Genomic DNA, 13,205 nt, shown 5'->3' on the forward strand with positions numbered 1-13,205 from the left:
ATGATTGGATGTGAAGATTTTCAGTGACTAACACCATCAACTGTATGTGCAGTTGAAACTTTTATTTAAGACATTTATAAGACTTTTAAGGACATTTTTATACTTCACTGATGCATTTTTGTCCATATTTACTTTCAAGATATTCTACCGATGTTCTTCAAAAATTCCCCTTTTGTGTTCCACAAAAGAAATAAATTCATACAGATTTCGATCTGTAAATGATAAGAGAATTTTCATTTTTGATTGAACTATCCCTTTATTATAGCACAGCATCGGTTCTCCTTAAGTAATTGACTAAATGTCAATGTAACTGATGAAACACGAAGCGCATACTCGGAAACCTCTCAACAGATGTGAGTGCAAGTTTTTTTGCATCGTAACGACTGATCATTATAATCTCTGAGGCTCTTAAATGGCACAACATCATCTTAAGACTCTTTGCCGAAGACAACAACCGTAGAGCTTGAGATGTCTCTCCTAGCCAAGTTGGTACAATATTGCCCGCTGTAATCCACCTAGAAGTTGGTCCTGCCAAGATGGGTGCTTTAAATAATTCCACAAATAGTCTCATCCCCAACAAGTAGGTCTGTCTGGGATTACCCAAATGTTCCCTTCAGAATAAGGGTCCTTTCTGAATTCATAAATGATCAAAATCCCCTGGTATTCTGGCCCGTGGTTGTAAAGTCCACAGACGTTAGACCTCTGGCAGCTAAAAATAATCAAAAATCTCCTGGACTGATGGGAATTATATAACAATCATTGCACAAACTCAAAATGAAGTGCACGGACACACATGAAGCGTGACTGGCAGAAGGGAAATGTTTTGGGTAATATGTCGCAAAATATGCTGTGTTTTCAAACTGATGCGATTTCAGTCCTTGTGTGGGAGGAAAAAAAGGTTTCCATTGGGAATGACAGTGTCGCCTGCTTCTCTGTCTTTCTCTATTTTCTTTTCTCTCTCCTTCTCTCTTGCCCCCTATAATTTTGTGAGTCCTCTGTCCGTTCTCTCTGGTTTTCTCCACCCCTTCCACTTCTTTCTGGGTTGGGGGGGGTCATGGACTCTGTTTATCCTACTTAAACTTTCATTTCCCAAAAAGAATGTGTCAGACACGCACATTCATGCACATACACACATGCAAATGCACACACTCTTATACAGAACGCTGAACTTTTGTCATGTACAGATCATGAGGCTGACAGCTTTATCCTTCCAGAGTTTAAAAAAGTTGATGCCACGGCAAAGTCACACTACCGTTCAAAAGGTAGGTGTCAGTTAGTTTTATTTATTTAAAGAAATTAATACCTTTATTTAGCAAGGACACATTAAATGGATCAAAAATTGACAATAACACAATTTATAATGTTACAAAAGATTTTTATTTCAAATATTTCAAATGTTCTTTTAAACGGTCTATTCATCAGGGAGTCCTGAAAAAAGTATTAGTTTCCCAGAAAAATATTAAGCAGCTGTTTTCAACTTTGATAATAATGAGAAATGTTTCTTGAGCAGCAAATCAGAATATTAGCATGATTTCTGAAGGATCGTGTTACAATGAAAACTGGAGTATTGATGCTGAATGGCAGCTCTGCCATCACAGGAATAAATTACATTATAAAATATAGTAAAATATAAAACAGTTATCTTAAATTGTAATAATATTTCTAAACATTACTGCTTTTATTGTATTTTTGATCAAACATGCAGCATTGGTAAGCATAAGAGACTAACATCTATTTGACCCCAAACTATTTTTTAAGGTGATTAAAAATAGTGAAAAACATGGTCGTTGTTTAAGATTTTGTATAAGCCCAAAAAGAAGGTGGAGGGCAGGGATTTGATGTAACTTTACTCTCTCAGCCTCTGGGTGTCTTCTCTCAGACCTGTGACATCTGTCCACTCTCTTCCATATGCCACTTAAATATAATGCATCCTGCTGTCTGTCTCTCTCTCCAGCTGAGGCGGGACCTGTCCATGTCACCATGTCAGTTTCATGACCCTCATGATCCCATCATCCCTCATAACACACAATGAAAAGCTGATGCTGACATGCACATTTAAAGCTGAGGTATGATTTTAATGTTTGAAATTTTGAAATAATGAGCCGTAGAAAAAGCGGTTTCATTCACTCTCAGAAAACAAAATATGCACAAAGTGTAGCTTTAAATGTACATAAATGGCGGGGTCTAAAACAATAAGTTTAATTTTAGTTCAATGTATGAAAAAAAAAACATTCTTTAAAATATGTTCTTTTGAGTTCTGCAGAAGAAAGGCAGTCATGCAGGTTGGGATATTAGTATATATTGACAAATACGCATGTGAATAGGGTAAGGCAATGGTAATAAAAAACTTTTGCGTGATACTGCATCCATGTTAATAAGTGTCAGTCCAAGACAATCACAACACAAAGCACCTTTAAATAGCTCAGCTGTTGAATTTGCCTTGGGGGAAGGTATAGTGTTTTATGTTATTCGATACAGGGACCTCGCGGACGAAAGTTAGGTTGAATAAATGTGGCTGTCAGAGAAAGCAGATGTAGATAATGATAACGCAGATCTCTTTGCACCCCTCACACTGGGGCTGGAGGGCTTTTTTTCTTAGAGTAATCGGATCCTACGATTGCACTCAGCAGAGTGCTCATAAAACACACACACACTCAAACACATAGGACACTTCAGTCTTGTCAACGTGTCTCATCTACTCAGATTTATCCTCGACATCTATCTGTATCCTTGCCAGTCACTCACACACACACCTCTGTTACATTGGGAATGAATGGATGGCTGGATAGAGGAACAAGGAAAGAAAGGAAGAAGGAAGCCATAAATACATCGGTCACCAGTAAAATCAGAGATGCCACACTTTATAAGTGAACTGGTAAGTGTCAAAGAAATAGGAATAATAAAGTTATTAGGGTCAGGGTCAGAGTTAGTCAATTTTGCTTACTTGTAAGTGATGTTTTCTAAGGCATCACTATACTCTTGCTACGAACTAGAACACACCCTTCGAATTAAACTTCATCACATAACTCACAATAGCTAAGAGTACCCTGTGAGAAACAAGTACATTTTGGCAAACTTTAAAAGAGTACTTTTTTATAAGAATATAATTTAGTGCAAAATTAATGTAATGTTTTCGGACACTTAACTGCCTGTTATTTACAGTCAAATGAAAATGTATTATAGTTTTATGTTATACTAAATGCAATTGGTTGAGCTTAAGAGTGATTTTCGACCCACTTAAATTGGACTTAAGTACATTTTATATGTAATTTCATGAATGTCTTTGAAATATGGTACTTTCGTGTTTACGAAGTGTACATGTGAATGTAATCCAATTTAGTACATTTTTAAATAGGCCTATGCTAACTTTAAATGTAATATCAAATAAAACAATAAAGTTAAAAGTATAATCATGTACTTTACATGCATTGTATTGTATCAGTCAAAATATCATAAGTGTATTGTTTCTTTAAAGCATGACAAGATTATTAAAACATAATGATTCACATTTTTTCTATATTTTAATATTTAATTTAATATTTTTTTTGTAAAACTTTTAGTTTGACACTATAACAAAGCACACTTTTTAAAAGTGTGTTGAGAAATAGTCATGAAAGTGTACTACGTTTATGTGGCATTTTATTTCTTTAATATTATATTTTCTGCAAGTATATTTTTTACTTATAAGATTTTAAGTACACAACAAGTGCACATTCAGTACATTAAGGGCACTTCTTGTCCACAAGGGGAAAAGCAGTTGGTGTTACTTTAATGAGATATTAGACTATTAGAGTTTTTATTTTTGTTCCTTGGGTGAACAGATTTTTATATTTAGAGAATATATCTGACATTAATATATAATGTTTTGTCTTTTTTTAAAACTACATTTTCCAAACAATCATTTTTTTTAAGATTCATGTTTTAAGCAAGAATGTTCTCCCTGTTGGTATGGAAAAAAATAAACTCAATTTAAGATACATTCTCTGAAAACTGATCTTTTCAGCAGGGTTACAAATTTTTTTTTTTTTTTTAAATACATGGACAATAGTGCAGATTCAGTGTGGCTCTCAGGTCCAGGACTGGATTTGAATCACAAGCACTATTGTCTGAACTCTGGTTCCTGTATTGGTTCTTGTTTGTTTGCCTGCACTGGTGCATTGTTATTAGGTGAATTGAAGGGCAGCAGCCAAAATGCCATCTGTAAAAAAGTGCACCCGCTGCCTGACTGAATAAATGGCATGCATCCGTGTCATGAGTCTTGCACAAACAAGCTCTGTCTTGCACAATGCAAACTTTTGCATGCACACAAACATGATTAGCTTCCATCAAATCTTTACTGTGAATGTGAACACGTTTTTATTTTTTTTTTACTTCCAAATAACCACATAAATAACAATTTATTCACAGCCACATTTATGACTAGAAATCAATAGAGTAGTCTGGGTGCTTTCCTTGTTTCCTTGGGGCCACTGTGTTCAGTGCGAGACCTTGTACTATGCTGATACAGCTGGGCTGAATTCCATGAATGAAAAGAACTGAAAGTATGTGAACTAAATGTCAATCCATTCTTCAGACTGCACTCTCCACTGTTCTTCTGTTCATTTATTTATTCATTCAGTCAGTCAGTAGCCTGCTTTTCAATTGACACAGGTCCGACATATTGTAAAGAAGGAAACTCAGAGATTTCTATACTCACTTTCAGTTGACACCGTGCTACTATTGCAAATAAAGGGATGCCTCCACTTAAGATTTCAGTGTACTTAACAAGTGAGATAGCACTATCGCAACTACTCACAATGAATAATCACCTCCGTGTCCCGCAGGGCTCAGCTGCGAATCTAACAGGAAGTGATGCATTTCCAAACAGGAAGGCAGATTTTCCCCTAAATAGCTCTTTAGCGTCTTGCTCTTTCATTCATAAATCTGACACAGACATAATGAAGAAAGGTTTGCTCATAAATCTTCCTATGAGACAGAGATTGAGAAAGCGAATGAATCACTGAAAGAAACAAAAGAGATTTTCATTTCTGATTGAGTCTTTGACGTATTGTGTTCCAGTGGTGAATACAGGTCTTTTGTTCCTCAAACATGCCAATTTTGTCTCTGAGGAATGAGCTGTTTTACTGTCCAATATTATCTCCATGCGATGCGTTGCTTATTCTACTTGCAGACAACAGTGTTTTAAGCATATGTTTCCTGAATGAAGCATTCTGTTATTTATTCACTTATACACTTCTATTTTATGTTTACTTTAAGACTATTTAACTTATATTGTTTTACAGATAGTTCTATACAAAGTGACATACAATGGATACAAAGTCTAGAACAAACCCATGATTTCTGTATTTTCGACGATGCAGTACCAGTTGAGCTGCAGAAACTCTTCGCTTGAAATAAGATCAATAAAAAAGTTAGTTTGAGAACCTGTCGCTGTACAGTTTTCCAATACACAACGAGCTCCAAAAATCGGAGACTGAAAATTCTTCTCTTGTGTATTTTTATAATTCAATCGACTTTTTTTTTTTTAAATAATGTTAGCATATAACACATAACATATTGATTTGACAAAGGATGCTTAGTAATTGTGAAAAAGAATTAAAAAAAAGAAAAAAAGAAATATGATTTCCAGCATCGTAGACATTTAGATCAGAACTTATGGTAATTAAATTCAATGTATTTTAGTTTTTTTACTTTATTCAAGCTTTTTTGAGGTATTTGAGTTTTTTTAAGTATACACTATCATTCAAAGGTTTAGGGTCAGCAACATTTTATATTAATTAAATGCTGTTATTGTACACTTTCTATTCAGCACAAAAACCTAAAAAATTGTTTTATAGTTTCCACAAAAAATATCATGCAGCACAACAAGATAAGAAATGTTTCTTGAGCAGCAAATCAGAATGATTTCTGAAGGATCATGTGCCATTGAAGACTGGAGTAATGATACTGAAATTCAGATTTGCCCTCACAGGAAAAAAAATACATATTCACTTGTAATAATATTTCACAATTTTACAATATTTTACTGCATTTTATAGTGAGCATAAGAGGCTTCTTTCAAAAACATTTAAAAAACCTTCTTCTGAATAGTGTGTATTTGCATGATCTCATAAAACTGACCCATTTGTGAAAGTGAACATGTTCTGAATCAAGCAAGCCTTGCTCTTGAACTAAGATTGTTTATCTTGATGCTCAACCAACCATAACTATGTCACTGCAAGTCAAATTCCTCTGTAGTATATTTTCTTATCATCATTATTTATCTTTTCTGAAAACGCATATCCTGCTTTGCGAATATGATAAGCTGTAGAAATGGAGCAGTTAAGTGAGGACAGAGTTAAACTCAAGTGTCTCTTTGACCTGGGCAAAGACCCAGAACATCCTGACCCTGTATCAACCTCTCTCTCTCTCTCTCTCTCTCTCTCTCTCTCTCTCTCTCTCTCTCTCTCTCTCTCTCTCTCTCTCTCTCTCTCTCTCTCTCTCTCTCTCTCTCTCTCAAAGTGGGAAGTGGAATATAGCGGATGTGTTTAGAGAGAAAGGAAAGCAAGGGAGCAGGGTCAGGAATGCAGCAGCACGGGAGGCTGGGAAAGGGGGAGGCGGCTTCCAAGCACTTCCTGTGTTAGGAGGGAAGAATCCATCAACTTTGAGACAGGAATCAGGGTCAGTGAGATTATAAACATACATTCATATACATGCACGCACACACATGCATACCAACACACATCTGACTCAGCCTTGAACTGCTGGAATGTCCAGGACGGGTGTCATTTTGAAATTGGAAGGCACAGAGAGAGACAGATGCTCATTATGAGAACTCATTTATGCATAGCAGACACTTTTATCAAAAGTATCTTAGAATTAATATTACAAAGACATTACAAATTAAATAAATAAAAAAAGAAACTATATTATTTTAGAACATTATTATAAAATGTGTTATAAAGTAAAAACACAATAACAATAAACATAACAATAAACATAATAACAATAACACATAAAAGTATATAATAAAAGTAATAATATAATTAATGATATAATATTCTAGTGGCTCCAAAAACAATAGTTTGTATGAAAGTAACATTTTACAATTAAAATGAACTGAAATGTGACCTGATTCCACTGACTGAATGCACAGTTAACTATTTTTTCACCTTTTTCTGTAGGGGTTGGTTGTTTTAAAGTCTTTACTGGTGTCGAGACTGTCTCTTTGACATCATATATTACTGACTTTATAAAGCAGAGGACAGATTTTTACAAACATTCAAAGCCCTGGATGTCTGAGATTGACCCCTATGGTTCATGTAGTCCCTCAGCTGCTCCTCTGTGTTTTCTTTCTCGCTTCAGGGAAATCCTCCACTACTTTTGGCTCAGCTGCAGGACCCTGTGGGAATACCCAAATACCCACACTCCATTACCAGCCAGTATTGCCAGCTGCCAGTGGCATGCACGCATGCACGCACGCACGCACGCACGCACGCACGCACACACACACACACACACACACACACACACACACACACACACACACACACACACACACACACACACACACACACACACACACACACACACACACACACACACAATTCAGTAATTTCACTTAAATGGCAATGAAAATGACCTATTAATTGTCATTTAAGTGAAATTACTGAACTTAAATATACGAGCTTGATAAAAATCATCATACTAGAAGAAAATTTCAGATGGCACTTCAGATGCAAAGGCTATTGCATCTGAGCTGTTCATATACAGATTGTTTCACAGCAGCTTCACAATAGTAACAAATTCAAATTTTCCTGTAAAGCAGCTCTACAAAGCCAATAGTGTCATTATTCAGCTCAAGTCAGTACAATATGGATTCAGTTCCATTCCATAACTGTAAAATTCATAATTTGTGCATATATACTGTATATAATACTGTATAGTGTATTTGTGCACATTTGCATGCGAGTGCTAAGTGCACTCCACTGCACTCTGAACAAGCAAATACACAAGATTGTAGTGTTTTACATTTTTCATATCTGTGTGTAGTTTGGCGTGTATGTGGCTAATAATTTTGTTTGTGTGTAGTTACCACACAAAAATCGCTTTTTTAGAAGAGTTAAAATAGTTATGAATAAAGTGTTTGCTTATGCAAGATATGTGTGACGTTTTGCATGTTTTGTGGTTTCGTGTGTTGAGTTTCGAGAAACGGAGCCATAGTTTAAAGAACTGTGTGTAAGCATTAAAAAAAAAACTGTAATGCAATGCTGAGCAGATGTAAACCAGGAAGTGGAACATTAATAAGAAGTTTTTGTGTGCTTGAGCGTTTGACTCCAGGTTGCTCCATAAGATCTGATTATGGTGTTGTGGAGCACTTTGAAAAAAAGCATTTTCAGTTGACACCAGGTTTATTACAGTTCACCAAAACTTAAACCACAAATTATGAATAAAACCAATGAGACTAAAGTAACACTGGTTATCACCCTATGAATAGACCCCCAAACCCCCCCCCCCCCCGACTACAACATGAGCCAGTTCATGCTGGTAAGTGCTGGTTTGTAAATTTCTTCCGGTCAGCTTTTATCGAACAAGGAACTTTGGCTGGATAAACTAAGCGACCAGCATCCAAAATATAACATAAGCTGGTGACCGCCAGCAATCACCAGGTAAGCAACCGGAACAAAAAACACCAATCGATTGCACACTTCAGCCTATCAAACACTTCATAATGTTACTAGGCAGATTGATGCTGCATAATTTATATCACAGCAATTCCAGCCTATAATCTTCATTCCCCTCAGGAAAAGGAAGGGCCTCTGTCTATCTCTCGTTAATATGAACCAGATTTCTCGTGCTGACCAGTCCAGGGTTTCTCAGACCAAAATTGGGTTTCTCGATTATAGATCAAAGTTTAGTGAATAAAAGCGATTTAATTTGGTTAATGCTGTTGCAAATCATATTGAATATGAGCTTTATTTTGGTCCATTAAGCTGCTTGTGGCATGCCTGTGGACAGCTGTAACCTTGCGTAAATGCCCTCGAAAACTCCACAACAGAGCAGCCGAAAGAGTCAGAATATTCATTATACCACAGTTGTGACACAATTTACTGCTTCCTGCTGGGTACGACTATTAATAGTTCAATGAAGAGGACAGAGGCATTATAAATGCACACAGATGCACAATTCATATACCTACACAGAAAGGTCACGGAGAGAGATCTTAAGAGATGTGGTTTTATGATGTGTGTACCATGAAATTCCAGCTAGAATCTATAAATAATAAAACCCTAGACAACACACGGCACACAACATCACATGCAAAAGAAGGGTGCTTACAAATACACTACATATATTGGATACAGTTGTGCTCATAAGTTCACATACCCCTTAGAATCTGTAAATTGTGTTTATTTATTATTTATAGTGTACTGGCTTTAATAAGCTGGTAAATATGGAAGGAAGCTTTTGCCTGAGAGTCAAAAATAAAATGCAAACTCTAAGATAAATATTAAAATAACAAGTAAAGCCACATATTGTGACATAAACTGTTGTGAAAGAAAAATTTGTGATAAATACGAAAAATAAAGTTGCAATTACGTGAAGTAGTTGCAGTTTTTTTAGATGCACTACCATTCAAAAAATTTAGGCTGGTAAGAGTTTTTAATGTTTTTGAAATAATTCTCTTATGCTCACCAATGCTGCATTTATTTGATAAAAACAGCAACATTAGGAAATATTATTACAATTTAAAATATCTGTAATCTATTTGAATATATTTAAAAATGTAATTCATTCCTATGATGGCAAAGCTGAATTTTCAACATCATTACTCCAGTCTTCAGTGTCACATGATCCTACAGAAATTATTCTAATATGCTGACTTGGAAATATTTATTATTATTATCAATGTTGAAAACAGTTAATATTTTGTGGAAACTGTGGTACAGTTTGTTCGAAATTGTTTGATGAATAGACAGCTCAAAAGAACAGCAATTTATTTGAAATATAAATATTTCGTTACATTATATATGTATTTACTGTCACTTTTGATCTATTTAATGCATACTCGCTAAACAAAAGTCAATAGTAATTATTTAATAATCAATAGCTAAACAGATCTTACTGACCCCAAACTTTTGCCAAACTATACAGCCAAAATTATGGGAAATAAATAAATTGTCAGAAAGTAAATAACAAGAAAAGAATATATAAAATGACAAATTGCACTGGTACATCCCATTAGATATTAATATTGTCTGTATCTTCCTCAAACTTCTTGGTAGTCTTTTGTAATAGTTGTGTACATGTAACCAAATATTCACAATTGGGGGGCTCAAATGTGAAAGCTGAAGAACTGCTCATTGAAAAGCCCATATTGTCTGAGTACTAGACTGCATGTCTATGGTGGTTACAGCCCTGAGTCTCTGAAGTGTCCTGAATGGCAGAGCTGGATCTATCTAAACATTATTGAGTAACAGTTTGGGAAACTTCAAAAGTGCAGAGCTTTCTGGGAAACCGAAGAAATTACAGGACCGGAAGGATTCAGTAGGGGGCTTCAGGGAGTCATGACCTTCACAAAAGACTAAAAAACAGTCATTGATGACACAAGAAACTAAACACAATACTTTGTGTAAATTCAGTTATTATTTGTCAGGTAGTATTGGGGGGGTACATTCCAATATGCATTATGAAAAATAGCTTCTTTGGAACAGTACTGCTTAAATAACCATTTCAATGATGTGTACATTTATGAACACATCTGTATAGGCTCTATGCACAGGACTCACAGTTTTCGCTTGGTTTCTGTCCTTGTCTCTCGTCTGGATGTGAACGCACACGCGCATGTGGCGATTAGATTCAGAGACAGTGTCAGAGACCCTGAGTTTGATAAATGAGGAACACAGTTCTCAGTTCCTGTAGGGTAAACAGGATAGAAAACTACAGGTTCAGTCATCTCAGCTGGGGAATAGTCAGGGTCATCTAGAGCCTGACCTCACATACACACATAACAGGCCTCTCACATCTGCAAAGGTTAAATAATGTCTGACAGGCCTTCATCTGCACATATAATATGCTTCCTAAGTGCATGAGTGAATTACTGAAGACTTTATTTTTACGGTTTGATCTGCTGCATATGCTTGGTGCTGAGACCGTCACTCTCATTCTTTCACTATCTCTGCTACAGAACAGGATTGGATTTCCTAATTACATTTCATCAGAATTGTTAGTCTGGCCACTCAAATAGACCAGGTTTTTTTCTTTCACACATTTTTGAATGCAATGTATATATGCATATTTATATAAATGCAATATATGAAGATATAATCTTGAATAATCTTGAACTCTGCTGCTCTTGTGTATAGAATAGATAACATAAACTTATCCATACAGTAGTAGCTTCTGTCACTTTGCGGCTGTGTTCCAAAAGCCAGCGTGAAACATTATTTTCCGGCTGTGCAAGATTCCCAAGATTCTCAAACACACTAGCCATTTGTTAGACATTAAAACACATGTACAGTATAGGTTACTGTGTGTGTGTGTGTGTGTGTGTGTGTGTGTATGTGTGTGTGTGTGTGTGTGTGTGTGTGTGTGTGTGTGTTCAAACATAAGTGATAATTGATAGTGGCATAGGAAGAAGAAAGTAAATGCTTTTCAGTGTTTCGTACAGTGTCTTTGTTTATACAAAGTATGTGTGTGTATGTGTGTGTGTGTGTGTGTGTGTGTGTGTGTGTGTGTGTGTGTGTGTGTGTGTGTGTGTTTGTGTGTGTGTGTGTGTGTGAGTGTGTGTGTGTGTGTTAGACAGACTTGGACAGATGGGGCCAGTGCAGCTGTCGGCTGGTCAGTGCAGGACAAAATGTAACAAAAGAGAACCTGTAGTTACAACCAAACCAAGCATGCAGCCATTTAATGTTTTAGATACAACAATCTGAAAGATGTTAAGCATGTATCCTCAGCAAACCCACAGTTATTCTGTCCTTTTCACATTACACCACCCAAGTTCACCACTCATTGCTCAACCAAACAAACAACCCAAGTTTTCTTTAAAGTTTACAATGAAACATGACAATACACATAAACTTATGAACAGAGACTTTTGGAGCAATATATGAGGATATGCATGTGTGTTTGTTTGTGTGTGTGTATGTGTTTGTGCTCTTTTGGCAAAGCAGGTGATTAGCTTACAGTGGCTGGAGAACAGAGGAGAAGGTCATCCATCATTCCCCAGACAAAAGTGTCAAGTACGCTGCACAACAAGAGAAAGAGAGAGTGAGGGAGAGAGAGAATGAACAAGAGAGAGAGAGAGAGAGAATGAACAAGAGAGAGAGAGAGAGAGAATGAACTAGAGAGAGAGAGAGAGAGAGAGAGAGAGAGAGAGAGAGAGAGAGAGAGAGAGAGAGAGAGAGAGAGAGAGAGAGAGAGAGAGAGAGAGATAAAGGATTATGAAACATAAGGGGAGACAGATGGAAATGTGAATGATAGATGCAGAGAAAACAAGAGATATTCCTGAGTTAGCAAAGAAATATATATGAACAAGGAAAGACTAGAGAGGGAAAGATGGAATACTCTCAGCTGATTCTTGGAGGATATGAGTGAGAGAGGGCCGAACAAATAATTTAAACGATAATGACATGAAGTTGGGTAAGGTAGGGAAAAGTAGAGAGAGGGAAGTTAAAAAAAGAATGGGTGGATGTCCCAAGGGTGGATTTTTATTAAAACTAACAGATTTTAACCTTTTGTTTTATAAACCACATTAAAACTGTATCGGAAACTTTTTACTATGCCTTTATTATTTATTTTTGTGTTTTAAATGCCTTTATATAGATTTCATTATTGAACACAGACCTAGGCTGCGTTTCACAAAAGCCTAACCAGACACGATCCGTTAAGATTCCAGCGACAAATAATTTGTCTGTCCACACTAGACGCAACATGACTGCGAGATGCGCCAAAATCAATCAAAACCCACAGCCAATCAGAACAGCGCATGGGCAGAGTCTTGCGGCAAGTGCACAGTGCCATCAAGTAGGCTACATAATAGAGAGCATAAGGCCGTGTGTCCACCAACGCGTTTTTTCACGCAACTGGCGTAAAATTGCAATTGTTTTCAATGGGAGCACCGCATTTTTAGAACGCCATGAGCGTAACGAGGCACTGAGCGTTTTTTTCACGCTGAAACGCTGAGCGCTCTGCGTTTTTTACAGGTCGCCGAGAGTTGAAAAATG

This window comes from Siphateles boraxobius, unplaced genomic scaffold (genome assembly GCF_051911475.1).
Source record: "Siphateles boraxobius isolate OS27281-9 unplaced genomic scaffold, OSU_SipBor_1 35, whole genome shotgun sequence".
In the NCBI taxonomy this organism is placed as follows: Eukaryota; Metazoa; Chordata; class Actinopteri; order Cypriniformes; family Leuciscidae; genus Siphateles; species Siphateles boraxobius.